Source organism: Chiloscyllium punctatum, chromosome 9, assembly GCF_047496795.1.
Source record: "Chiloscyllium punctatum isolate Juve2018m chromosome 9, sChiPun1.3, whole genome shotgun sequence".
Lineage (NCBI taxonomy): Eukaryota > Metazoa > Chordata > Chondrichthyes > Orectolobiformes > Hemiscylliidae > Chiloscyllium > Chiloscyllium punctatum.
Genome location: NC_092747.1, coordinates 24,346,675 through 24,373,339, shown reverse-complemented (window position 1 = coordinate 24,373,339; position 26,665 = coordinate 24,346,675). Strand labels below are relative to the sequence as shown.

General features: G+C 41.4%; 1 protein-coding gene and 1 long non-coding RNA gene across 4 annotated transcripts in view; one reads left to right on the top strand and one right to left on the bottom strand.

Annotated features, from left to right (window-relative positions):
* Positions 1-19,896, bottom strand: part of LOC140481206 (uncharacterized) — a 30,266-nt gene extending 10,370 nt beyond the window's left edge. For both annotated transcript variants that reach the window (XR_011961480.1, XR_011961479.1), the window contains exons 1-3: positions 19,809-19,896; positions 2,513-2,636; positions 430-628 (exon numbers count right to left, since the gene is read on the bottom strand). This is a non-coding gene — a long non-coding RNA (uncharacterized lncRNA). The remainder of the gene's footprint in view (positions 1-429; positions 629-2,512; positions 2,637-19,808) is intronic.
* Positions 19,897-19,933: 37 nt separating this feature from the next.
* The window catches only part of LOC140481205 (uncharacterized), a 152,733-nt gene continuing 146,001 nt past the window's right edge, over positions 19,934-26,665 (top strand). Inside the window, exon 1 of one of the 2 annotated variants that reach the window (XM_072577036.1) lies at positions 19,934-20,082. The gene's annotated coding sequence lies outside the window, so the exon portion shown is untranslated. Of the gene's footprint in view, positions 20,083-20,206; positions 20,471-26,665 lie in introns of those variants that run through there. The other variant, XM_072577037.1, reaches the window with a different exon arrangement.

Here is a 26,665-nt window from a genome sequence, read left to right as displayed (position 1 = left end):
ATCAGACATTTTGCTCTTCACAGTGGAAAGCATAGAAACAGCAGCAGTAGACCAGTCAGCCCCTTGAGTCCATCTGTCATTAAATTAGATTGTGGCTGATCTGTATCTGAATTCTTATTTAACTTCTTTCATATCTCTCGATACCTTTCTCTATCAAATATTCAGTTTGACTCAGATTTTGCATCTTTTAATGGAATGAATTCCAGATTTGCATTCTTGGCAGGGGGTGGGGGGGTTAATTCTATCTGCCCTATTGAATGAATCTATCAGCTGCCTGATCTCAATTAGACTGCCCATCAATTCACCAACACTTTCTGCAGGGCAATTAGGGACGAGCAACAAATCCTGGTCTCTTTCATTGCAGTCACAAATACAAATATCCTTTAAAATCAAGGGAATTCAAACAATGTTTATGAAAGCCAGACTCACAATTTAACCCTTTATGTCCTAGTGCTTTTCCACAGGCAGCTGGAGAACGATATGATTCAGATTTTCTGGTCACTGGTAATGCAGGAGCAGCCATCAGTGACTGTGAAAACAATTATCGTCTTCTCTTTCCCCAACCTTTCAGCCAGGTCTCGCTGTCCCAGCCACCGCTACAATCCCTTTGTTGCAGTCATCCACAGAACTGTAGAAAAGAGGAGCAGAAGTGGGGTCACACCCTCTCTCCGCAACACTGCCTACCATATTCCATAAGACCATAATCTATAGGAGCATAATTAGGCCATTTGCTCTATTGAGTCTGTCTATATTGGTCAGTTGGGTATTATCCAGGGTTTCTTTCCTTTAACTGCTGTTCTCTTGATTTAGTATTGGGGGTGGCTATACCTGTGGCTAAGGTGAGTGGGGGCGGGTGGGGGCTGGGTATCCATTGCAAACTTTCAGAATATAAATGCCAGATTTTCTTCATTTGTATATTGCCTGGGGTTAGGGCATGGCCTCAGCTAGAGGGAGTTAAGATGGTAGTAAGGATTGGGAGGGGTGCCCCCTATGGACAAGGAGGAAGATCTCGAGCAAATTGCGGGTTATTTGGGTGTCTGTTTCAGTTAAATGTAGTGTTTATTTTAGTTGTAGTTGTTTTTATAGGAATAGTTTTTAAATCTCATAGAGTTAATATCTTTGTAACTCATCATGCCTCAGATAAGTTCCCTCCTCCTGGGGAATCATGGGCTGCCCTGGATGACCATGGCTAGTGATTTATTCAGGTGGTGCACCTGGAATATAAAATGGAGCCATTCTCCTATTAAAAGAAAGAAAGTCTTGTCAAGCCTCAGGAAGGGTGGATATTGCCCTGCTACAGGAGATGCATCTAACTGATAAGGAACATTTGAAACTACAGCAGGGAGGGTTATCACTGGGTATTTTTCTCATCTTTCAGCTCTAAGAGTAGAGTGGCTAGACTGATAAGAAGGAACCGCCCTTTCTAGATAACGGAGCAGATTAAGGATGAACATGGACGGTTTATCATTCTAAAGCCCTAATATACGGAGAAGAATACGGTGTTTGAATGTATATTGTCCCCCGGCATACCCTCTTAAATTTTTACTTGATGCAATGGCTAAATTAATTGAATCTTGGGGTATGCCGTATGATTATAGGAGGGGACTTTAATCGTCTCATAGATTCAGAGATTGACAGGGTGCCAAAGGGCCTGGAAGGTATGCCCACGCGGTCTAAGCAGTTGGTGGACATGTGCGATGCGTTGGGACTAGTGGATGTCTGGAGGCACCTCCACTCTAATGGAAGAAACTTCATGTTCTATTCCAACCCACAGAAGTGCCAGACGCGAATTGACATGTTTTTATGCCAATTGATGGTTTGGACAGAACATTGATGTACAAAATTGGGAATATAACTGTTTCGGATCATGCGCCAGTGTATTTAGTTGTTAAAATCAAGGAATGGATGCAAGTCACTGGCGCATGGATCCATTTTTGTTAGGAGATAGTAAATTTATTGAATATATTACAAGAGAGGTCAGGGCATTTGGGGTATCAACTCAGGTACAGCTAGTAATCCAGCAATGCTTTGGGAGGCCGCTAAGGCCTATTTACGAGGTCTGATCATTTCATATTCGACAACTAGAAGGAGGCAGAGGGAGGAGCAGCAACGGATGTTGGAGGCCTGGCTGAAGATAGCTGAGGAAGCATATTATAATAGGCCGTCATTGGTTAAGCTGCAGTAGGTTATGGCTCTCCGGGCTGCACTCGACTTGATGCAAACACAAGTGGCCAAAAAAAGAGATCTCCTTTGCCAAAAAAAGATTGTTTGAATTCAAAGATAAGCCTGGTAAATGTCTGGCTTATTTAACAAGGAGGAAAAAAGATTCCCAATCTATTACCTTTGTTAGGGAGAAGGCTGATACGATTACCTGTGATTTGACAAAGATCAATGTTAGGTTTAGGGAATACTTTGAAGAACTATATCGATCGGAGAGGGCGGGGGGGGGGGGGGGGGGGGGTTGAACACAGTATAATGGGAATGCAGTCCTTTTTTGAGAATTGGGACCTACCCAATATAAACACGGAACAGGCTTCCCTGTTGAATGCGCCTTTAACGGTACAGGAAGTGCAGGAAGCAATAAGGCATCTCCAGGGTGGCAAAGCATCAGGGCCAGATGGATTCCCAACTGAATTCTAAAAGGAATTCATAAACATGTTAATGGAGCCACTTCTGGGGATGTACAAATATTCTTATGCATAGGATTGTCTGCCACCTACTCTTAGGGAAGCTGATATCTCCCTCATTTTAAAGAAAGGGAAGGATCCCGAAGAATGTAATTCATATTACATTAGCAGAGGGATTGAATTCAAGAGTCGTGAGGTGATGTTTCAGCTGTACAGGACTTTGGTTAGGCCACATTTGGAGTACTGTGTGCAGTTCTGGTCGCCTCACTTTAGGAAAGATGTGGAAGCTTTGGAGAGGGTGCAGAGAAGATTTACCAGGATGTTGCCTGGAATGGAGAGTAGGTCGTACGAGGATAGGTTGAGAGTTCTCGGCCTTTTCTCGTTGGAACGGCGAAGGATGAGGGGTGACTTGATCGAGGTTTATAAGATGATCAGAGGAATAGATAGAGTAGACAGTCAGAAACTTTTTCCCCGGGTACAACAGAGTGTTACAAGGGGACATAAATTTAAGGTGAAAGGTGGAAGGTATAGGGGAGATGTCAGGGGTGGGTTCTTTACCCAGAGAGTGGTGGGGGCATGGAATGCGCTGCCCGAGGGAGTGGTAGAGTCAGATTCATTGGCGACCTTTAAGCGGCATTTGGATAGGTACATGGATGGGTGCTTAATCTAGGATAGAAGTTCGGCACAACATCGTGGGCCGAAGGGCCTGTTCTGTGCTGTATTGTTCTATGTTCTATGTTCTATATAGACCAATTTCGCTGTTGAATTTAGATTTCAAAATTTTATCCAAGATACTGGCTCTGAGGTTGGAGAAGGTCCTGCTGTATACTATAAAAGAACATCGGACAGGTTTTGTTAAGGGCCGTAGCTCCTCCAACAATATCAGGAGAGTATTGAACACAGTACAGATATGCCAGCAAAGAATGATTCTGGGTTTGGTGGTCTCCCTAGATTAGCTGCAATTTAATGAGTTTAATTAGAGGATGCCTGTGGTACAAAATAAAGGACCCCAGCCAATCATTTAACCTCCAAAACACTTGTCTAGATAACAACAATGGGAGCATTTGATTGGGCATTTGATCGGATAGAATGGCTGTATCTATTTGAGGTCCTAGAAAGCTTGGTTCGGTGGGATCCTTTGCCAGATGGGTGGCAGTACTGTATAATCATCCTAAGGTGGCAGTCATTACAAATGGTATTAAGTCAAATAACTTTAATATTGGAAGAGGTAGTTGACAGGGTGTCCTTTATCACCGCCATTATTTACCTTGGTAATTAAACCGTTAGCCGAAACTTTCAGGAGGGAGTAGGGGAGCATAAGATCACCCTATATGCTGACAACGTCATTTTGTTTTCGGCCAATCTGGAGAAGTCTGTCCCTCGAATGATCTAAACAATTAATTCATTTGGTGGTTTCTTGGGTTACAGGATCAATTTTACAAAATCGGAAGCCATGCCGGTGGGGGGATTAGTGGAGGTGCCTGATCTGACAGATGGAATGCTGTTCCCGTTTAGATGGTCGCCAAAAGGATTTTTATATTTGGGAATTTTTATTACCCCTTCCTTCCACCAGCTGTATAAAGCTAACTATATACAACTACTAGAGAGGATAAAACAGGATTTGCAGTGGTGGGAGGGGTTATCATTATCATGGTTGGGCCGAATAGCCCTGATTAAGATGAATGTTCTTCCTTGACTGCTGTACCCCATGAGAATGCTCCCATTGTTGTTAACTAGACAAGTGTTACGGAGGATCAATATTTGGCTAGGGTCCTTTATTTGGTGTCACAGGCATCCTCTAATTAAATTTACTAAATTGCAGCTTTTGCAGGCTGAGGGAGGGGTGGATCTTCTGGATTTGAAGAAAATACCAAATAAGTGCTCTGTTAACATATGTTGGTGACTGGGTACGGGGGAATTCGGAGTCTATTTGGCTTGATATTGAAGTCTCGTAGTCAAGCTATCCTTTAATTAATTTATTATTCATGGACAAGATGAAATCCGTGACCCAGCAGTACAAAAGTCCAATTATTTTAAATACGGTAAAAGCCTGGAGAATATTGAGGCAAGATGAGGGCAATTGGTCTCAGACTTTGCCATTTACCCTGTGGTGGGAGCCCAAGGATTTCAACCTGGGACAATGGACTCCGGCTCTAAAGCATGGGAGAATAAGGGAATCTTCGGTCTGGGAGACTTATTTGATGGGGAGGTCCTGATGTGGTTTAATCAGTTAAGTCAGAAATATGGATTGTCTAATAGGGACCTTTTCTGATATTTCCAGATAAGGGACTATATACACAGGAAGACCACATTCCTGGTTCAGCGTTACAAATCAGACGTGGAGAAAGAGTACTCCAGAGTACGGATGCTCTTTCACTCAGTACTTCATATCACTTACAGAAAGGTCGCGCCCTGGGGGACATGGAAGGACTCTGTAGGACGTGGAATCGAGAGTTAGGAGAGGATATTTCATCGGAGGTATGGGAAGACATCTGGGAGAATGTAAGGAAAATCCCAGTGTGTAACAGAATGCAGGCCATGCAACTGAAGATCTTACACAGGGCTTATTTGGTTCCAGAGAGGTTAGCTAAGTTCAAGAGAGGAGTATTGTCAGGGTGTTCCAAATGTCAAATTAGTATAGGCACTCTCACACATAGTTACTGGTCCTGTTGTAAGATCCAGAGATACTGGAATGCTGTAGTAAGGGAGCTAAAGGTTATTCTGGGGATTGAAATTAATGTGGATCTGGTATTTCTTCTTTTGGGTTGCTAAATTTGCCCCGTCTGAGGGAACACCGGGAAGAGATTGTGCAATATTCTTACCCACTGCGTGAGGAAGAACATTCTGGTGAACTGGCTGTCAGAAAAACCATCAGGACTTATGGGGTGGTGGAGGCTAGTGATGGAGCATCTCCCCCAAGACTACCTCACAAATATGGTGCACCACAAAACAGAACAGTTTTCCAAGACGTGGCAGTCCCTTTTAAATTATATTGACGCTGACTTATCAGTAATATTAATTAGAGCCGTTGTATAGCCGTGGGAATCAGTATGGGTGCCTGTGGGGCCCAGGAAGGGGGAGGCTGGGGGATAAAGAATATGGGTACTGTAGATGGTGCTCCCAGGGATGGGAACCTCAGTGGAGATTTGACGAGTGAGATAGAATTAAGTAGTGAGATATTATTAATTTAAGTTAATTGAATTTAATTTAAGTTATTATTTATTTAATATGTTTGTAGTTTAGTTTAAGTTAAGTAGATACATTTGTTCTGGTAGAATAATAGGTCGTTTATTAACAACGGTACTGTTATGGCCTTTTGTGTACTGTGTTTTGTCTCTATTTTGATGGTGTTACTCTTTTTCTTTGTGTATAAATGTTTTGTAAAAGATTTTAAAAGGTTTTCAATAAAAATATTTATAATTAAAAAAAATAAATAAAAAGCCATGGCTCCATTGGTAGCACTCTTGTCTTTGGGTAACAAGAGTCTGGAGTCAAATTCCACTCCACGTTTTGTGTGTGAAAAGCAAAGTGAAAATTTCTGGTGCTGTGCTGAAGGAGTGCTGCACTATTAGTGGCATTATCTTTCAGATGAGGGATTAAACCCAAAGCCACATCTGCTCTTTCAGGTGAACATATTGGATCCCACAGTACTACTTAAAGAAGATCAAGAATGTTATCCTTGGTGTCCTGGCCAATGATTTTCCATCAATCAATTGGTCAGCACATTGAATATAGGAGTTGGGATGTCATGTTTGGCTGTGCAGGACATTGGTCAGGCCACTTTTGGAATACTGTGTGCAATTCTGGTCTCCCTGTTGTAGGAAAGATGTTATGAAACTTGAAAGGGTTTAGAAAAGATTTACAAGGATGTTGCCAGGGTTGGAGGGTTTGAGCTATAGAGAGAGGCTGAATAGACTGGGGCTATTTTCTCTGTAGTGTCAGGATGAGGGGTGACCTTATAGAGGTTTTTAAAATCATGAGGGGAATGGATAGGGTGAATAGCCAAGGCCTTTTTCTGTATGGGGGTGGTGGGATGGGGGGGAGGGGGGGTGGTGGTGGGGAGTCAAAAGCTAGAGGATATAAGTTTAGGGTGAGGGGCAACTTTTTCACGCAGAAGGTGTGTGTATGGAATCAGCTGCCAGGGGAGATATGGAGACTGGTACAATGACAACATTTAATAGGCAATCGATAGGTATATGGATATGAAGGGTTTAGAGGGATATGGGTCAAGTGCTGGCAAATGGGGCTAGATTAATTTAGAATATCTGGTTGGCATGGATGAGTTGGACCAAAGGGTCTGTTTCCGTGCTGTACATCTCTATGACTCTAATTAGAGATGGGCAATAAATGCTGGCCCAGCCGACAAAGCTCACACCTCTTGAATAATTAAAAACAAAACTTTAAAAGTAGTATTATTCACTTTTTGTTCTAGACACGTCTCTATGACTCTAATCAGCATCACAAAAACAGATGACTTCATCATCATCACATTATTGTTTGTATGTGTTTCCTTTGCATCAAATGGCTGTTTTAGTTCCTACATTACAACACTTGCAAAATTTCAAAAGTATTTCATGAGCTTTGGTTGTCTTCTGGTTTTGAAAAGTTCTATATCAGTGCAGAGGTTTTCATTTAGCTTAGGACCTCTTGGACTAATCTCATTTATTCACTTTCTTTTTACAACAAATTGTAAAATTAACCAGAAAAAGCAAGTTCCTAATGATAAACTCAGAGGATTCCAACATCGCAAAGGCACCTATCTTATGGATTACAGGGGTGTGTAGTAAAGCCTGTTCTTTGGTTGAGTAGTTGTGGCAACAAGAAATCCTATAATATAGCTGGATAGTACATGAAGCAATTTTTAGCTGAACTGCTGAGGAGATAAGACTATCACAAAAGGTTCATCCAGTCAATTTATTTCAAGGTAAGCCTTGCCATTGTGTGAACCCAAGTTTGACTCAGATGAATGAGTAGTTTCTTGGGCTCAAACTCCATAATGCAGGCAGAGATAACAGTTGACTTTCTGAGGATCCAAAGTAAATGACTTATGAGAACTGGCAGCTACAAAAATCAATTTTGAAATCCTCGGTGTTTCTGAAAGGTTGTGTTGTTACAATGTAATGATAATGTTTTATAATGTAGTTAAATAAAACAAGACTTCTTCATTGGATATTCCACACATAGTTGAAGTCACTTGGTAACCTGTGTGGAGTAGATTGTAAAGACAATGTGCCACTTCATTGTTTACGTGTGTTGGGATTTAAAAACATGAATCAACACTAGTGCTCTGATTCATCCCTTACTGTAGTGCAGCTAGTAAAGGTTGCTGTGCTATATACATCACCTGGTAGCAATGGCCTCTTGACACATGTGTAAAACTGGGTTTTTACTCTGTCACGAACACAAAGCATCATAGGCTGACCCCGGTTAATAAACAACAATAGAGCTTAATTTCAGCTGTGCAGTGTGGAGCAGTGATGTGTGAAATGTAGCTTCCTCTAATCTTCCAGCTAAATTCTAAACATGATCAGGAGCATCACTGCAGAATTCTATCTCAAGGTGCTTACTAGTCTCTCCTCTGTTTTGAGGAGCCATTAACTGGAACAGCATTCAGGCTAATAAAAAGCTGCATGGATGGAGGTAAACTCTTGTGTTGTTCATTAACTGGGCTAAGCCAATGACACTTTCATGTTAAGGCAAACATTTTTCTGTCCAATGGCGTGCCTTGAGGTATTGTTGCCAGCTGATTTGTAACACAGCAGGTTCACTACGTTTAAACAATTTAAAACATCTTTATACAATTCTTGTCTGTGTTAATTAATAGTCATTAAGTCAAATCATTGAGCCAGATACAAGAAACATCAATTTTAGGATGTCACTGAAAGAACAAAGAGATATGTTAATTAAGGGGAAGTTTACTTATTGCAGATAATTGCCAGATCATGAAAGAAAATGCAGAAATGGTTGGGAATGCTCAGCCCGTTAAGCAGCATCTGTGGAGAGAGAAACAAAATTATTGCGTTAGTTCAATGGCCTTTCATCAGATTTGTAGCATCGGCAGTATCTTGCTTTTGTCTTTATGCATTTGGATGTTTTGCCTCCAGGAAACCTGAATTAACATTTTCTGCTGAGAAAGATATAGGACCACTGGAGATGTGTGTGCATGGGTGTGTATATGCGTGTGTATGTCTGTATATCTGTGCATGCATGTGTACATATGAGAGAGAGAGAGAGAGAGAATGGGATTAACTTCAGAATGATGCAGTAAGGGGCAGAAGGACAGTAGGGACAAATGCCACTGAAACATGGAAGATTCTGAGCAGGCTTGATAGATTAAAAACTGAAAAGTTGTTCCCTCTCTTGGGAATCTAGATTTAGGGGACGCAGGTTAAAAGCAAGGGCTTTCTCATTAAAGAATGAAATAAGGAGGAATTTCTTCTCTGAAAGTCATCAAGCTCTGGAATTCTCTTGCCCAGACAGCAATGAAACTGGGTCATTGAATATATTCGAGGCTGAATTTGAAAGATTTTGATCATTGAGGGAATCAAGGTTGGGGACAGAAGCAGTTAAGGACACAATGAGATCAGCCATGATATTATGAAGTGGTGGAGCAGGCTTAATGGGCTGAATGGCCTTCTCCTGATGTGATTTCTCATGATCTCTTTCTATGCTAGAAATGTCAATAATTCTGGAAAATCATTAGGCATTTGCACCTTATTCCTATCCATGTAGTTTCAAAACAATATCACAAATGTATGATTTTTGCCTTCCTGTGTTTTCAGGCAATCCTCACAGGTTATGGAATGAGAGCCCAGGATTCAGAATTTGGGTAGAAATGAAGTCCCCTTTGTCCAATAATTCATCACCTGAAACTAGATTTCTTTTTTAACAGCAATTCTTGCTCTGAAACAGCCTGATTCCACCATCAATATCTATACAAATGAATGCTAAATTGGCAAATGTGCAAAGTCTCAGTGTTTACTACGTGGCAACTGTGTATGTAGCCCGCCCTTTGACATCAAACATTTAAAATACCTGAAGATGTCAGAAACTAATTTCCTGACAGAGAGGATGATTACACGGCAGAAGTTCTGCTGCAAAGTATGTCTGAGGCTGAGCCAGAAATTCAGCAGAATTCACTGCTGAAAATGGCTGAGGCCAAAATATCCTAATTTCAAGAAGGATGCAGATATTGCTCTTGTAGCTAAAGGGTTCAAGGGAGAAGAGGGGGAGAGTGGGACTAGGATATTGAGTTGTAGAGTCATAGAGATGTGCAACACACATATATAGATCCTTTGGTCCAAGCCGTCCATGCCAACCAGATATCCTAAATTAAACTAGTCCCATTTGCCAGCACTTGGTCCATATCCCTCTAAAGCCTTCCTAATAATTTGCCCATCAAGATGCATTTTAAATGTTATAAATGTACCAGCCTCCACCATTGCCTCTGGTAGCTCATTCCATACACACACCATCTGCGTGAAAAGGTTGCCCCTTATAGGTCCCTTTTAAATCTTTCCCCTCTCACCTTAAGCCTATGCCCTCTAGATTTGGACTCCCCTACCTTGGGGAAAAGACCTTGGCTATTCACCCTATCCATGTCCCTCAGGACCTCTATATGGTCACCTTCAGCCTTTGACGCTCCAGGGAAAATAGCTCCAGTCTATTGAGCTTGACGATTAGCCATGATCACATTGATTGGTGGAGCAGGCTTGAAGGGTCAAATGGCTTCTATTTTCTATGTTCCTTTTGAAGGGGAACTGTTGGTAACAGAAGAATATGGGAGGATATACAGAGTGAATGTCTGAGAGAATTTTAACCTACGTGACTTTGACATTAGGGATGAAGATAAGCATAGATTCACTGAGTATAAAATTTAATGCTTCCCCTTCAGGTAGCTGAGGAAGGTCAAGGATACCCTCTGCACCTGGAGGACAATTTGATATCTGTGAGTATCCGCTTGATGATTCCACCATCACCAGTATTCAAGCAGGCAGTGTGAGGGCACCCTAACATGTGGGTAATGGTTGCAGGTATGCTGCATGACAGGTAAGCCTGTGGCATATCAGCACACAACCCCTCTTATGAAAATAGCCCATGACCAAGGGAAACACACACTACTGGACAGGGTTGCCCAATCCCATACATCACCAACAAACATCCACCACCATCCCCCCACCAACCGCCACTGAGCACAATGAGCCCACCTCTCCTGACAGGAAAGTGATGACATAGTGGTATTGTCGCTGGACTGGTTAATCCAGAAAACCAGGTAATGTTCTGGAGAGCTGGGTTCGAATCATGCCATGGCAGATGGTGGAATTTAAATTCAATAAATATCTGGACTTAACAGTTTAATTATGACCATGAATCCAGTGTTGATTGTCAGGAAAAGCTCATCTGGTTCACAAATGTCCTTTAGGAAAGGAAACATCCATCCTTACCTGGTCTGGCCTACATGTGACTCCAGACCCACAGCAATGTGGTTGAGTCTTAACAATTGGGGATTGACCTGGCTAGCAATGCCCTCATCCCATGACTGAATTCAACAAAAAACTTAGCGATTGACTAGCCAGCAGATCCTGGTGCTGGGAAATTCCCACTGAGCCACCGAGGACCAAGCGAGGTAAGTGCATGATTGACTGGCTCAGGGATAGGCTGTTCCAGTTTTGTCACCACCTCTCCAGCCAGGAGGCAGCCAGAATTGAGATCCTTAAACTCCACCCAGTGAGTCTGATGGATTGTTTCTCTTCTGTAAGATTTGCTGGGTTTAGCTTTAGGAGCTTCCAGATGACAGGCAGGAAGATGGAAGACCTGGTTAAATAGAGGAGCAGGGTCATGACGGCTCTGTGATGCAATCCCAAATACAAGACTTTTGCCTGGAGGCAGAACTGGATGAGGAGCAATTGACAATCTAAGGATATGGACTGCCAATTTCCACAATTCAAAAGCTGTAACAAGGACCATATTTGGAGCCGCTGGCATCTTGCCAACTATGGGGTGATTGCTATCTACCTTGGAAGACAACCAGCTTATAGGAGATAGCTTGTCTGATAGAACATGGGAGTCAACAGAGCTGAAGGTTCATTGGCACAAAGAGAGGATACAAACTAGGAAGACAACTATCATGACCCAACAGTCTGTGCAGATACATTTCCTCTCGACATGTCATAAAAAAGGGAATTACAAAGCTAAGGGTATTACCAATGCTTTCAAAGGAAACAAAGGGGTGCACAAGAGGCCAGAAGTGAATGACTACAATTTTCTCAGGAGGTTGTAGGAACAGGTTACAAAAATGAAGGGTAAGGCTGGAAATAAATTTGAGATGGTGATGGATGGGAGCGAGTGTAGGTCAGTGAGTATAAAGATGATAAGTGAACAGAATTTGGTGAGAGTTGGGAAATGAAAGCACATCTTATTTCACATAGTTATTAACAATTCAATGCAAAGCAAAATAATATGTTCCACCAAAATGAATGTATGCAATCCTAGATTCATACTTCCAGTGGTCCCCAGTACTGACACCACTCACATTTGCAGCCTTAATGGGAATGCATGGGGACTCTGCATTTGGACAACAAAATACATACTGGGCAAGATTAGGAATAATCATAAAACTAATTTTCTACATAAACATTTGCTTGGTAGCACAGAGCTTGAATATTGCTGAAAGAAACATGCTGCGGAAACTTTTCTTCCTGTATTTATTAGGACAAATGCTGGAAAGCCAAATTTCAAATAGTCAGAACAATTTATAATGCAGATGAAAAGAGGGCTGATTGGGTGCAAGTTCATTGGCTGAGGTGTTGCCATGGCTTGCTATGATATTGCTTTCATGACAATGCCTAGGCCAATCAACTTGTGAACCAATCAACATCCTTTCCTCCTGTGATGTAGATTGTTGTAATCATTTGAAAATTGGCATTCTTGCATCAGTCCTGATGAGTATGCAATGTAAAGTTTTAACAGTATGTCCCTCTTTTCAGCAAATATTCTATCCCTAACTAGCTTTGGAATGAATAAAGCTGATCTAGCTTCCCAGCTTTATTGATTTTGACATGAGTTTGTGGGGTTGATGAAGCATTTCATTCACAAAGGACAATGCTTTGAAGAATGTATAGAATGATATGTCATCCAGATATTTTGCAGCTTATCATATTGTGAGAAAAACATTTTAAAATAAACATTTTAACTCTTTGCAAACTGCTTCTCTAAACTGAGAGTCATGGAGTTTTACAGCAGGGAAAGAGCCATTTCTCTTCAATATTTTAAATGTTCTACTTCTGGTTTCATATTATAACCTGCTGTTGTTATGCATTATCTTTTATACGTTATTAGCACATGTGACAATTGGTTCCATTGGAAAAATTCGTGTGGCAGTGTGGCTGGGTCACTAAGTTATTTAAGAAAGAGATTGATAATTTTTTAGATATTAAAGGCAACAAGGGGTATGGAGAACATGTGGGAATATGGTTTTGAGATATAAAATCAGATTGAATGGCAGGGCAAATTAAAAAGCTAAATGGCCTACTCCTGTTCCTAGTTTCTATGTGATACATGTTACCAATCATTAAATACATGAGTAAATAAGACAAAGAAATCTGAAATAGAAACAGAAGTTGCTGGAGAAACTCAGCAGGGATGGCAGCATCTGTGGAGAGAATGCACAGTTAATGTTTCAAGCCCCGTGACCCTTCCTCAGAACTGGATTTGAGATGCTAGCTCTGCATTCACTCCACAGATGTTGCCAGACCTGCTGAGTTTCTCCAGCAATTTCTGTGATTGGATACATGAGAATGTGGTAAACACCTGGCATGATTTTCAACACTACATTCGACAAGAACAAGTGGTCAGTCCCATGGGATGCTATTGCACTTGTAAGTATAAAAATATAGGTCACAATCTGTCGGAGCTCACCCTCTGGAATTCTTTTATGCAATTATCACAACTTAAAAGTAACAATAAAAAGCTGAAACCCTCACAAGTAAGGGCAGCTAAGAGTGACATAAGATTTGCAAATGATCGCAGTATTTTAAATTTCATTGAGCTGCTCATGACCACCAGATGTCACAACATGCTTCATTGCAGATGAAATGCAGTCATTGTCATGTTATAGGAAACACACCAGTGTTTGTGTGCCTAGGAAACCTCTACAGCAGTAAATGTGTTATTAACCAGACTGAACATCTACCTAGTTACAACTGAAACGTCGATTTCTCCACCTCCTGAAACTGCTTAGCTTGCTGTGTTCTCCCAGCCTTCTGCTTTGAACATCTACCTGGCAATGAGCAACATTGCCTTTGTATATCCTATCCACAAATAGCAAGACATGTCCAACTCAGGCAATTACTGCCATAAGAGTCAACTCTCAATAGTTATCAGAATGATGGTAAGGATTGTTGGCAATTCTATCAAACAGCATTTATTTGTTCATGAGATATGGGCATCATAGGGTTCAGCATTTATTTCCCAGCTGCAATTCCGAGTCAACCACATTGTTATGGATCTAGTGTTATATGTAGGCCAGACTTGGTAACGATGGCAGATTTCCTTCCCTAAAGGATACTAATGAACCAGATGAGTTTTTAATGTCAATCGACAGTGGTTACACGGCTGTTGCAAGATGAGCTTTTGATTTAAAATTTTATTTACTGAATTCAAATTCACTGCCTGCCATAGTGGGATTTAAATCTATATTCCCAAAACATTTGCCCAGAGTTCTGATTTTCTAGCCCATGTCATTTCCATTATGCTACCACCTCCCCATAGTGATAACATGCCCACTAACACTCAGTATGACAGGGTCACTCAGCTCCTGACCTCGAATAGGAAGGGTTTGGAGGGATATGGGCTGGGTGATGGCAGGTGGGACTAGATTGGGTTGGGATATCTGGTCGGCATGGACGGATTGGACCGAAGGGTCTGTTTCCATGATGTACTTTTTTATGACTCTATGGAGAAAAGAGCTGAATTCCAGACATGAGATGAAAGTGACAGCCCTTGACATCAAGGCTGCATTTGACTCCAGGAGCCCGAGCAAAACTGGACTCAGTGGAGGTCAAGGGGAAAACTCCCCAATTCAAAGTCATACCTGACACAATAGTTAGAAGATAGTTATGGTTTTTGATATTCAATCATTTCAGCTCAAGGAGTTCCTTTGGGTAGTGTCCCTCCATTGTAAGGTCAGAAATTAGGATATTTGTTAATGATTGCACAGTGTTCAGCACTATTCATGGCTCTTTGAATAGTGAAGTAGTTGAAGTCCAAATACAACAAGACCTGGATGTCAGCCAAGCCTGGATATCAAGTGGCAAGCTCTGCACCACACAAGTGTCAGGCAGTGGCCAAGTCCAAAAGGAGAAAATCGAACAATCACTGGTGAGGATCAATTTCTGAATTCCCCACTATCTACATCCTGTGGGAATATCATTGACTAGAAACTGAACTGGACTCAAACTACAACAAAAGGCCAGAGCCTAGGAACCCTGCAGAGAATAGCTCACTTCCTGACTCCCCAAAGCCTCTCCACCATTTACAAGGCACTAACCAGGAGTATAATAGTTTACTCCCCACTTGCCTGGATGAATGCACAGCCAAAAGCACTCAAGCTTGACACAACCAAGACAGGTCAGCCCACATGATTGGCATCCCATTCAGCACCTTCAGCATTCACTCCCTTCACCACCAATGCACAGTAACAGCAGTGTGTACAATCCCCAAGATACACTGCAACAACTCAGCAAGGCTCCTTATACGGTACCTTCAAACCCATGACTAGAAAGTTAAGGGCAACTGTGCAAGGGAATACAAACACCAGCAAGTTCCCCTCCAAATTACACAACATCCTATCATGCAACTATATTGCCATTTCTTTACCTTTATGGGAGTCAAAATGCAGGAATAATTCCTTTTCATACGGGATAAACATTAATAGGTCACTGGGAATCATTGCTCTGCTCTTGTTCAATAAATAGCCTTTTTTTATGTCCACACGAGCAAGAAGAAGAGATCTTGATTTCACATCTTATCTAAAAGAAGAGTAACTCCAACATGCAGCTCAGCCTTTGCTCTGGAGTATCAGCTTCAATTTTGTCTTCATATTTTGAAGCAATGTCATAGAATCCCTGTATTATGAAAGCAGGTCATTCAGTCCATTGGGTCCCCACTGACCCTCCAAACAGTATCCCATCCAGGTTCATTCCTCTACCCTACCCCTGTACTTTCCATTGCTAACACATCTAGCTTCTACATCCTTGGACACTATAGGTAACTTAGCATGGCCAATCCACCTAATCTGTTTCCTTCCACACGGCCCTTCTTTGTTTCCAGATGTTGCTGATTTTCTCTGCTTCCAAATGAGCTGAATCGAATGCCTTATTCAGAGGCATTGGACTGTGGGAGAAATCCAGAGCACCCGGAAAAAACCCATGTAGATACAGGGAGAATATGTAAACTCTACACAGAGAGTTGCCCGAGGCTGGAATCAAACCCAGGTCCCTGGAACTACGAGGCAGTAGTGTCCACCACTGAACCACCATGCTGCCCAGGATGCCGGCCATAGAATCTTGTGAATGGTAGTCAGGAGTGCTCCTCACTGAACTACAAACACCAAAACTCTGAATGAGGCATTCGATTCAGCTCATTTGGAAGCAGAGAAAATCAGCAACATCTGGAAACAAAGAAGGGCCGTGTGGAAGGAAAAAGATTGTTATGAGTGAGGAAGCAAGTAGAAAGTGAAAGGTGGGAAAAAAGGAATTGCAGAACAAGCACCAGAGGAACAGTATTAGTACCAGCCAGGAGACCAGGAGCTTCAGTGCAAACATGAGCCTGGGGTAAAACGCACATTCCCATAATTTGACAAAGGAGACTTAAAAGATTCATGACCAGAGTAGAAGCCCAGCTAATTCAGCTTGTTTGCAAATCAATTGTGATACAAAGTTCATTATGATGTGATTGACAGATGTTTCTGACCTGACATCTCAAACATTAAATGCTTAAACTAAAAATATAGAAAGCCGTATTTGTAGAGAACTGGAAGATGATCTCCAAGCTGATTTACAAAGATGGAGAGGCTGAATGCAATTGAACAGAGGTCATTGTAAATTGAGTAATCCAGAATAAGCACCTTTCACTTCCGCCATTTGGTGTGAATAGATACAATCTATTTGATGCAAATAAATCATTGACAGACAATTAAGATTTACCATTGAATGGTAACAAAATCATAAAAACACTCCTTGAGTTAGTCTACTTCAGAACAAATAGATTTCAATCTGTGAATTAATTGAGATCAAGAGGAATTCCCTTCACTCATTCTGGTTAATGTTAGCCAAGTGCGTCAGTCCTATATTGGTATTCTGGATTAGTGGTGCTGGAAGAGCACAGCAGTTCAGGCAGCATCCAAGGAGCAGCGAAATCGACATTTCGGGCAAAAGCCCTTCATCAGGAATAAAGGCAGAGAGCCTGAAGTGTAGAGAGATAAGCTAGAGGTGAGTGGGGGTGGGGAGAAAGTAGCATAGAGTACAATAGGTGAGTGGGGGAGGGGATGAAGGTGATAGGTCAGGGAGGAGACGGTGGGAGTGGATAGGTGGAAAAGGAGATAGGCAGGTATGACAAGTCCAGACAAGTCATGGGGACAGTGCTGAGCTGGAAGTTTGGAACTAGGGTGAGGTGGGGGAAGGGGAAATGAGGAAACTGTTGAAGTCCACATTGATGCCCTGGGGTTGAAGTGTTCCGAGGCAGAAGATGAGGTGTTCTTCCTCCAGGCGTCTGGTGGTGAGGGAGCGGCGGTGAAGGAGGCCCAGGACCTCCATGTCCTCAGCAGAGTGGGAGGGAGAGTTGAAATGTTGGGCGGTGTGGTTGATTGGTGCAGGTGTCCCAGAGATGTTCCCTAAAGCGCTCTGCTAGGAGGCGCCCAGTCTCCCTAGTGTAGAGGAGACCGCATCGGGAGCAATGGATACAATAAATGATATTAGTGGATGTGCAGGTAAAACTTTGATGGATGTGGAAGGCTCCTTTAGGGCCTTGGATAGAGGTGAGGGAGGAGGTGTGGGCACAGGTTTTACAGTTCCTGCGATGGCAGGGGAAGGTGCCAGGATGGGAGGGTGGGTTGTAGGGGGGCATGGACCTGACCAGGTAGTCACGGAGGGAACAGTCTTTGCGGAAGGCGGAAAGGGGTGGGGAGGGAAACATATCCCTGGTGGTGGGGTCTTTTTGGAGGTGGCGGAAATGTCGGCGGATGATTTGGTATATGCGAAGGTTTGTAGGGTGGAAGGTGAGCACCAGGGGCGTTCTGTCCTTGTTACGGTTGGAGGGGTGGGCGCTGAGGTGCGGGATGTGGACGAGATGCGTTGGAAGGCATCTTTAACCACGTGGGAAGGGAAATTGCGGTCTCTAAAGAAGGAGGCCATCTGGTGTGTTCTGTGGTGAATTTACAGGGTTCCTCAGAACAAGCATATCATTTGAAGTGAAGAGAGGGATTCTCATGTTGTCTTCAACTGTGCTCTCTAATCTGCTAATGCTGGATGCTGCAGTTGGGGTGTAAAATAGAATATTCTATATCTTAGCACATAACAAGCCAACGAGGCAAGAAAAATTAGAAACTTTATTTGAAATTGTTTTTTGAACTGAAACTAATATTTAAAACATCGGCCTTATTGAAATATTTCATGCACACACTACAGAAAGAGAGAAATTCTATATATCTAAGGAATCTTACATTTTCACCAGTCTTATGATGTGGGATCATGCATTCAACAGCATATATCATTCTAGAAGGAATGAAAAACACAGAACACTTTCCACATATCTGACTGAAAGTATAATATATATGAATAAGAACATAAAAACTAGGAGCAGGATCAGCCCTTCAAGCCTGCTCGTCATTTGATAATACCCAGCATCCACCACATTCTGGGGAAGTGAATTCCACAATTCACAACTGGAAGGTTGAGAGGTGACCTTATAATGGTTGATAAAATCATGAGGGGTACATATAGAGTTAATAGTAGGAGTCTTTCTCTAGGATGGGGGATTTCAAGACTAGCGGGCATATTTTTAAGGTGAGAGGAGAGAGATCTAAAGAAGACATGAAGGGCAAATGTTTCACTCAGAGGACGGTTTGCATGTGGAATGAACTTCCTGAGGAGGTGGTGGATGCAGGCACAGTCACAATGTTTAAAAGACACTTAGATAAGTACATGAATACGAAAGGTTTGGAGCGATATGGGCCAGGAGCAGGCAGGTAGGACTAGTTCATTTTGGGATTGTTTTTGACACGGACCGATTGGCTCAAAGGGTATGTTTTTGTGCTCATGACTCTATAAGCAATTTCTCCTCTGTTTTAAATCTGCTACCCCTTATTCTAAAATGTGGCCAAATAAAAAGAAAACCCTTGACCATTAAAGCCAAAAACAGTATCATTGTATGAGTGATATAATTAAATATGGACAAAGCTCTCTTGATTTGAATCTTTCAATTAAGCAAGTGTTTTGTAACACTCTCGGGGGTTAATTGTTCTATATATAGTTTTGATACCTACAGGGGTTAGTTGAGCAATTATTGTTTACTGAGCATTCTCTAAGTTGTGCTCTCTATCTGGGTAAACTGATTTTCTGCTCACCTTTACAACTATCAATCTAGTACAAGCAATAGTGTCATGAAATTTTGGTGTGCTTGTGATATTCCTTTTTTTTAGACCTACTGGATATTGATGCCTTGCTTTTAAGGATCATATTGCTGTTTTAATGACTGAGATGGATTCAGGTCACTAATGGAAATGAGCAAAACCGCAACCGTGAAGAGTATTCGTGGTTCAACGTACACTCTTATTGAGAGAGGGTGACTGTACAAGAACACTAATTGAAAATACTTAATGTGGTTGTCGCTGGTACAGACTGGAAGGAAATAGCCTGTCAATAGGAGAAAGCCTGGGGGAGTTTGTATCAGCTGGTGCAATCTGGATTTTCATGGAAAAAAAAAGGGAGACTAATTGGGCCATGGTAACCACGACCTTTAGTGCAAATTGCAAAAACATCTGTGCTGCTGTCTGGTAACAATAGGGAGTGAGATAGTTGCGTTTGATTCGAACTTTGCATTTGCAGCTTGCCGGGCTCTCTGCTGTTGCATTTCAATGAAGGGCAGCGCGTGCTGCCTCGCCTTCCTGGGCAACAGCAAACTTACCTCAGAATTCAGGTCAGAAACACCCTGTCTCCTAGCAACGCTGGGATAGCGGTGGCTTTCCTTCAGTGGGAATCATCCAGTGGCAGGAACGGGATCGTTTGGCGGAATGCTGGCGGCAGTGTGTGAACTGTACACACAATGTTGGTGATACCTTTGTCCTGTGCTGCCGAGTAAAACTGCCCGGCAACTGGAAGGAGCTCGACAATGTGCTTCCACATCTGAGAAGTAGTTGTCAATTCGGGACGCTGACCTTTGCTGAAATTGCTTTCGGATGGTGAGTATGCGATTTTATTCCTGTGTTTCCCACCCCCCCCCTACAAAAAAAGCTGCCCCGTGTGGTGTTTGGAGCTAACCGGTCAGGCACAATATTAACATTTATACAATGCATTTCACACATGTGGCACACATGGACGACTTGGTCGCTATTATTGAGCAGAAATTGTTCCCCAGAAGAGTTTATCTGTTATGGGGTTAGTGCTGGAAAATCTTTGTTGTCAGTGGGTAACCAAACTAATCATGTTCCTCATTCTGAAGGTTGAGCAAGTCTATAGGATACACGGAAATTTGTAATTGCGTTCTGTCATAATTCTGTGATAATGGATTTACATTAGATTACTGTCTCTCTCCAACTGTATGCAGAATGGAAATATTTAACTAACACGGTAAGGTTTTATATTTGCTTTGTAAAATACAGTGTATTCTAATAATTTTATTTACATTATTATAACACATCAGTGCTTCATTGTTTCTACTTGGAGCTTAATTATTAAAGAAAATAGTGTTTACTTTTCTCATAAATACACCTTGAGTATTGTATACTGTGAAAAGCAACTGTCATAACTAACATGATAAACTTTAGCCTTCAGAAAAAGACAGAGTTGTACCTGACTCAGAATCAGCAGCAGCTTGCACACGTTCTCTATAGAAAATATTCTGAAGTGTTTCACAGAGCTGAGATTAATGAGCCATTGAGCATTGGTGAGTGGTTTGGAGTGTAGGGGATGGAGGTATGAAGTTATTTGTTGGAGGAGACTTCCCAAGAAGTGATGGAATGAGTTTTAGTGGGAAGCTTGGACAGAATTTGGTAATGTGCAGGACTCCAATGGCTGGAGTCCACTCAATAGACGGGCAGTGATCATTGAAGGAATTGCAGAGGAGGCCACAATCAATAAGGCTGAGTTTACAGCTGCATGCATGGACAAAGCCATCAGTTGTAGGTGAGAAGTGATTCTTGAATCGGAAGGAGAATCTAGAGACTGTCTCAACACAAAGGAGGGAAGGGAACAGGAGTTGTTTTTTTCATGTGATGGGTAATGAGCCTGAATGTAACAAAGGCATAACAACAATAATAACAACCACTGGTATGCATACAATGTTTTGAACAGCTTGTAATTGGACCAAGGCGCTTTACAGGGGCATTGTAACATCAGGTTTGTCACTGTACCACACAAGGGCATGTAGGTCAAGTGATCTGGAGGTTGGCATGGAGTTAGGTTTAAGGAGTGTGTTAAAAGAGGAAAGCGAGGTCAAGGGGAGGTTGTGTAAGAGTATTTCAGGCAAGTCTATGGTGGATCAACTCAACTTGGGACTACACTTGAGGCCGGATCTGAGGAGCAAAGATGTTTTGTTCCAATATGAAGTAGATGAAAGAGATATTCTTGTCTGACTGAAGGACAGTATTAAAGAATACAACTCAGTGAAAATGTAGAGCAATTAGAGCCAAGCTGATTTTATTAAAGGACTAGGTAATAACACCAGATTTGTTGCAGCACTGAAAGAGATTATTTGGACCATCGTCCCTGTACTGGTTCTGTTACCTAGTGCTGATCTCCTGCCATTTCCCCTTTTCCCTACAAACCTTTTCGATCTAACTAAACATCTAATGTCCTTTTAGATGCCTCAGTTGACCCTACCTCCACCATATTTCCAGGCAGCTCATTCCAACCTTAGCTACACTTTTTTTTTCTCACGTCATCTTTGCACATCACTTTAAATTGATGACCTCTCGTTATTACAAAAGTGAACTGCTTCTCCCTATTTCCAGACAGCTAATGATTTTGAAAACCCCTATCAAATCTCCTCAGCCTTCTCTCCAAGGAGAGCAGTCTCAACTTCTTCAGCCTATCCATATAACTGCAGTTTCTCATTGCTGGAACCATCCTCGTAAATTGTTTCTGCATTCTCTCCAAAGCGTTCGCAATTTTCCTACAAATGTGGTGCACAAAACTGAACAAAATATAACTTTTTGCTGTACCTAGATACATTTGACAATAATACATCAAAACAAATGTCTTGTACAAACTAAATGTCACTTCCTGGCTCTTTTACTGTAAGCCTCAACCAACAAAGTTGAGAACACTGTATGCTTTATTAACTACTCTCTACACTGGAGATCACATTGGATTCAGCTGGGGACCAGAAATTCACGCTGAGGTCACACTGGGCCGAGAGACCACCACTTGCTACTGAAAGATGATCATGCTGTGCTAAGAGATTGCCATTCTGGGCTGGGAGACCACCTTGCTGTGCCAAGAGACTGCCATGTTTGCAAGAGATACCACCATGTGCTGCTGAAAGATCACCACACTGTTTTGTTTTGTCAACATTAAGAGCCTGTTTTTGCTGCTACGTCTTATGGTTTCACAGTTCAAAACATGTTTGACATTCTCGTGAGTTTTGTGCAGATGTGTGGCAATAAGCAACGAAGAAGGATGTGACATCTGGGTTCAGTAGCCCTGAGTTTACAGTATGGACAATGGTGAGGCTATCAGTGCTCTGAGGGAGTAAACTGAACACCAGTTTTGGATGTCTGGATTCACACTATTAAGAGGGAAGTAACAAAGTTGATGACTAAGATGCCCTGCTCCTTCAGATGCTGGTTTAGAAATTGGACACTCTAAATATTTAACAGCTTGCTGTGTTTCTGTTTACCCGCTAAACATGTCAGAAAAGTTAGATGTCCATTAAAGTGGAAGTAAATTTTTTTGAACCTTTAAGAACAGTTTGTTAATGCTTAATAAACTCTGTCACTGAAAACTTAATTTTACAACTGTAGCATTCCTTCAGATTTTAATTATTATTTGTAATTTAATTAAATGATCTTTTCACACTATAATTCTGTTTCGTTTATCTCTGTCTTACTTCCTTTGCTTTTCTTTGTTATAGTTTCTATATACAAAGTTGAAGTTCCCACATTTACTGCTTCAAACTGTGCATGCGTCGGTAGAAATTCTCCAGTCTGACTAGTTGAGTAGATCTGACATTATTTGTCCTGTTTACTTTTGTCCTCTTTGCTTTTTATCTTTGTACAATTCAAATATACTTCAGAGGCAGTAACTCCTACAAAGACCCCTATCTTCGTCATTAACAACATACAACTGAGCAATAAATTTTCCTTCATTATAATAACAACCTCAATGTATTCTGAAAGGATGCAATTAAGTCTTCAGTAGAAACAACAACCAAAGAAGGTCTTTAGGCTTGTGATGTTGCATAATAATCCAAAGAGACTTTCCACCCATAATAAATCTATTTCGTTCCACATTGACAGCAAGAAGGATTATTTTTTGAGTGAGATTTGAAAGGAAATTCTCTGAACTTGGCCGAATCCATTTGCTTGTTGACATTTTAAGTAGATGACAAGAGCTTGTCTGATACAAGTATGAAAAAAAAATTCAAAGTTGATTTTATGCTTTGCCCCTGTAAAAATAAAAATGAACTTTTCAAAGAAAACAGCAAGTTGAAATCCGGTCAAGCCAATATGTGATAGCAGATGAGTGGTTGTGTACAATGCAGCAGCACAGCAGGCCACAGACTAGCCAGAGGGAGGATTGTGTGGAGGTTAGGTAATGACTGAACAACAGAGAGGGAGACAGCAGCCAGTGCTTTAATTGTGTCTGTGTTTCTCAGACCTTGTTATAATTTGATCAAGTTCAGTTTTTTTTTCATAACCATGTAATATCTTCTTCTAGCAGTTTATACATAAATATTTAATAGACATTGAAAAATGGAGCACGGAGAAGTTTATGTCTGATTAATTTAGCCAAAGGAGATCTGTTCAAAAATAGAATAGCCCAGACTTTGCCTTTGCAAAACATTGCCAAACAGCATGTGTTGAATCAAGTTCATTAGATTTCTACTTGCATGTTTAGGTTTAACGTTTTTTCAGTGACAAGTTGCTGGAAGTGCAAAGGGATAACTGAGTGACCAGAGCATCTCCTTAAGCAATCAGATTGAAGGATTGTGAAGTTAACAGCATAATGGACTGAGAATGAAATTGTGAGTTTAAATGGGTAGATTCAAAAAGGTCTAGAACGAGAAATAAAGTTTGGATAGAAATAAAGAGATAGAAAACAAAACTTTTTTCATCATTCTAAATTTAATGTTCTAAAATCATCAAAGCCAATTACTAACTGAAAAATACTGCAGATTTTTAATAGTTCACTTCCTGTGCTGGGGACATTGATTGGCAGCACTTATCAGTTTATCAGATTGTCAAATGGGTACTTATGTTTCTTCTAACAAGAGATAACTGTCTGTGCCAAACTTGACTCGTGTTCAGCAGCACTGCAACATTAGTTACATATCAATGCAGAGTTAAAAATCACACGGCACCAGGTTATCGTCCAACAGGTTGCTCCTGAAGTTGGTGAAGTTGCAGTCAGTGTGATGGATTAAAGATTTAACGCAAGTTGCTCCTTCACCATCATTTATGCTCCACAACCACCTGATGAATGAGCAGCGCTCTGAAAGCTAGTGCTTCCAAAAAAACCTGTTGGACTATAATCTGGTGTTGTGTAATTTTTATCATTCCTGAAGAAGGGCTGATGCCCGAAATGTCGATTCTCCTGTTCCTTGGATGCTGCCTGACCTGCTGCGCTTTTCCAGCAACACATTTTCAGCGCTAGTTTTTATCTTTTTCCACCCCAGTCCAACACCGGCATCTCCAAATCATATCAATGCAGAGGCAGACAGTGAGATGTTTCTGTGGCTAACAATAGAGAAGCACAACTTGGTTGGCAGCTTTGAGTGCTTGCCATTGATTTGTACAACCAGCCTTTGCCTGAAGTTACTGCTTCATTTACACTGAAATAAATGATAATATTAGCCTTGTTTGTTTATTTAGTATACAGTACCAATCCAGATGATCCCACTTGTGATCAAGACTAACTAAATTAGTCCAATCTAGGTCATTTAGGACGAGTAGATTTTGTCTGACTAATTCTATTTGTTCATGGGATGTAGGTATCACTGGCTATGTCAGCATTCATTGCCCACGGACAGTTATGAGTCAACCACAGTGTTGTGGGTCTGGAGTCACATATGGGCCAAAGCAGGGTAAGGATGGTGGTTTTCCTTCTGCAAAGGGCATTAGTGAACCAGTTGGATTTTTACAGCAATAAGCAATGCTTACATGATTACTATTAAGTCAGTTTTTTAATATTGATTTCAAATTTTACCATTTTCCCTTGTTCGGAAGAAACAAGTCTTTTTCTGATGGCAGGCAGTGACTAATGGAGTACCTCAGGTATCAGTGCCAATATCCCAGCTCTGCACAAGATATATTAATGATTTGGATGTGGAAATGAAATACAATATCTCCAGATTTGTAGATAACATAAAGGTGGGTGGGCAGGTGAGCTGTGAGGAGGATGCAGAAATGTGTGATTTGGACGAATTGAGTGAGTGGGCACATGCATGACACATGCATTCTAATGTGGCTAAATGTGATGTTATCCCCTTTGGTAGTAAAAATAGTGAGATAAAAGTGATCTGAATGGCTATAAATTGAGAGAAAGGAACATACAGGGAGGCCTAGGTGACCACATACAAGTCTCTGAAGGTAAGCATATAGGTACAGCAGGCAGTAAAGAAGGCAAATAGTATATTGCCCTTCATAGTGAGAAGGGTGGTACACAGGACATCGGATGTTTTGCTGCCATTGTGTAGGGCCTTGGTGAGACCATACCTGGAGTATTGTTTTGGTTTCCTTATCTGAGGAGGAATGTTCTTGCTATAGACAGAGTTTGGCGAAGGTTCACCAGATTGATTCCTGGGATGGCAGAAAGTTTGAAGAGAGATTGAATGGGTTAGGATTATATTCAATGAAGTTCAGAAGAATGGTGGTGGAGGGGCTAGTGATCTCATACAAACCTCTACAATTTGAACAGGATTAGACACGATAGATGTTGGAAGAATGTTCCTGATGGTGGAGGAGTCACAGGTAAAGATATGGGGTAAATCATTTAGGATGAGATTTGGAAAAATTTCTTCTTCCATAGAGTGGTGAATCCGTAGAATTCACTACCACAGAAAGCAGTCAAGGTCAAAACATTGTATGATTTCAAAAGGGAGTTGGATATAGCATTCGGGACTAAAGGGATCAAAGGATATCGGGGCTGGAGGGATGGAGAAAGGGCTATTGAGTTGGATGATCCACCATTATCGTATTGATTGGCACAGCAGGCTCAAAAAATTGAATGGTCTACTCCTGCTTACTATGTTTCTATGATTCAAACCCATATCCCCAGAAAATTAGCCTGGGGTCCTGGCTTGTTAGTCTAGTGACATTAGCACTACACCACCTATCCCCTAATTATATAAATGACACTGTCCTGACATCACTCTGACTGGTGTTTGAATCTGATCAACATACAATAAATGAAGGTCTCTCTGCTCTAATAGCTATTGTGGGCAATGAGTTTTGGCAGTCTCCATCAGTCTCCAGTGCAAGTAAAAAATCTTTCAATTCTAGCATTAATTAGATTTAATAGGCAGTCTTGCTCAAAGAGGCATGAAGTCGTTGGTGAATTATAAAAATCCTTCTCACAAGACAAATTAATTATGTATTCCCACAA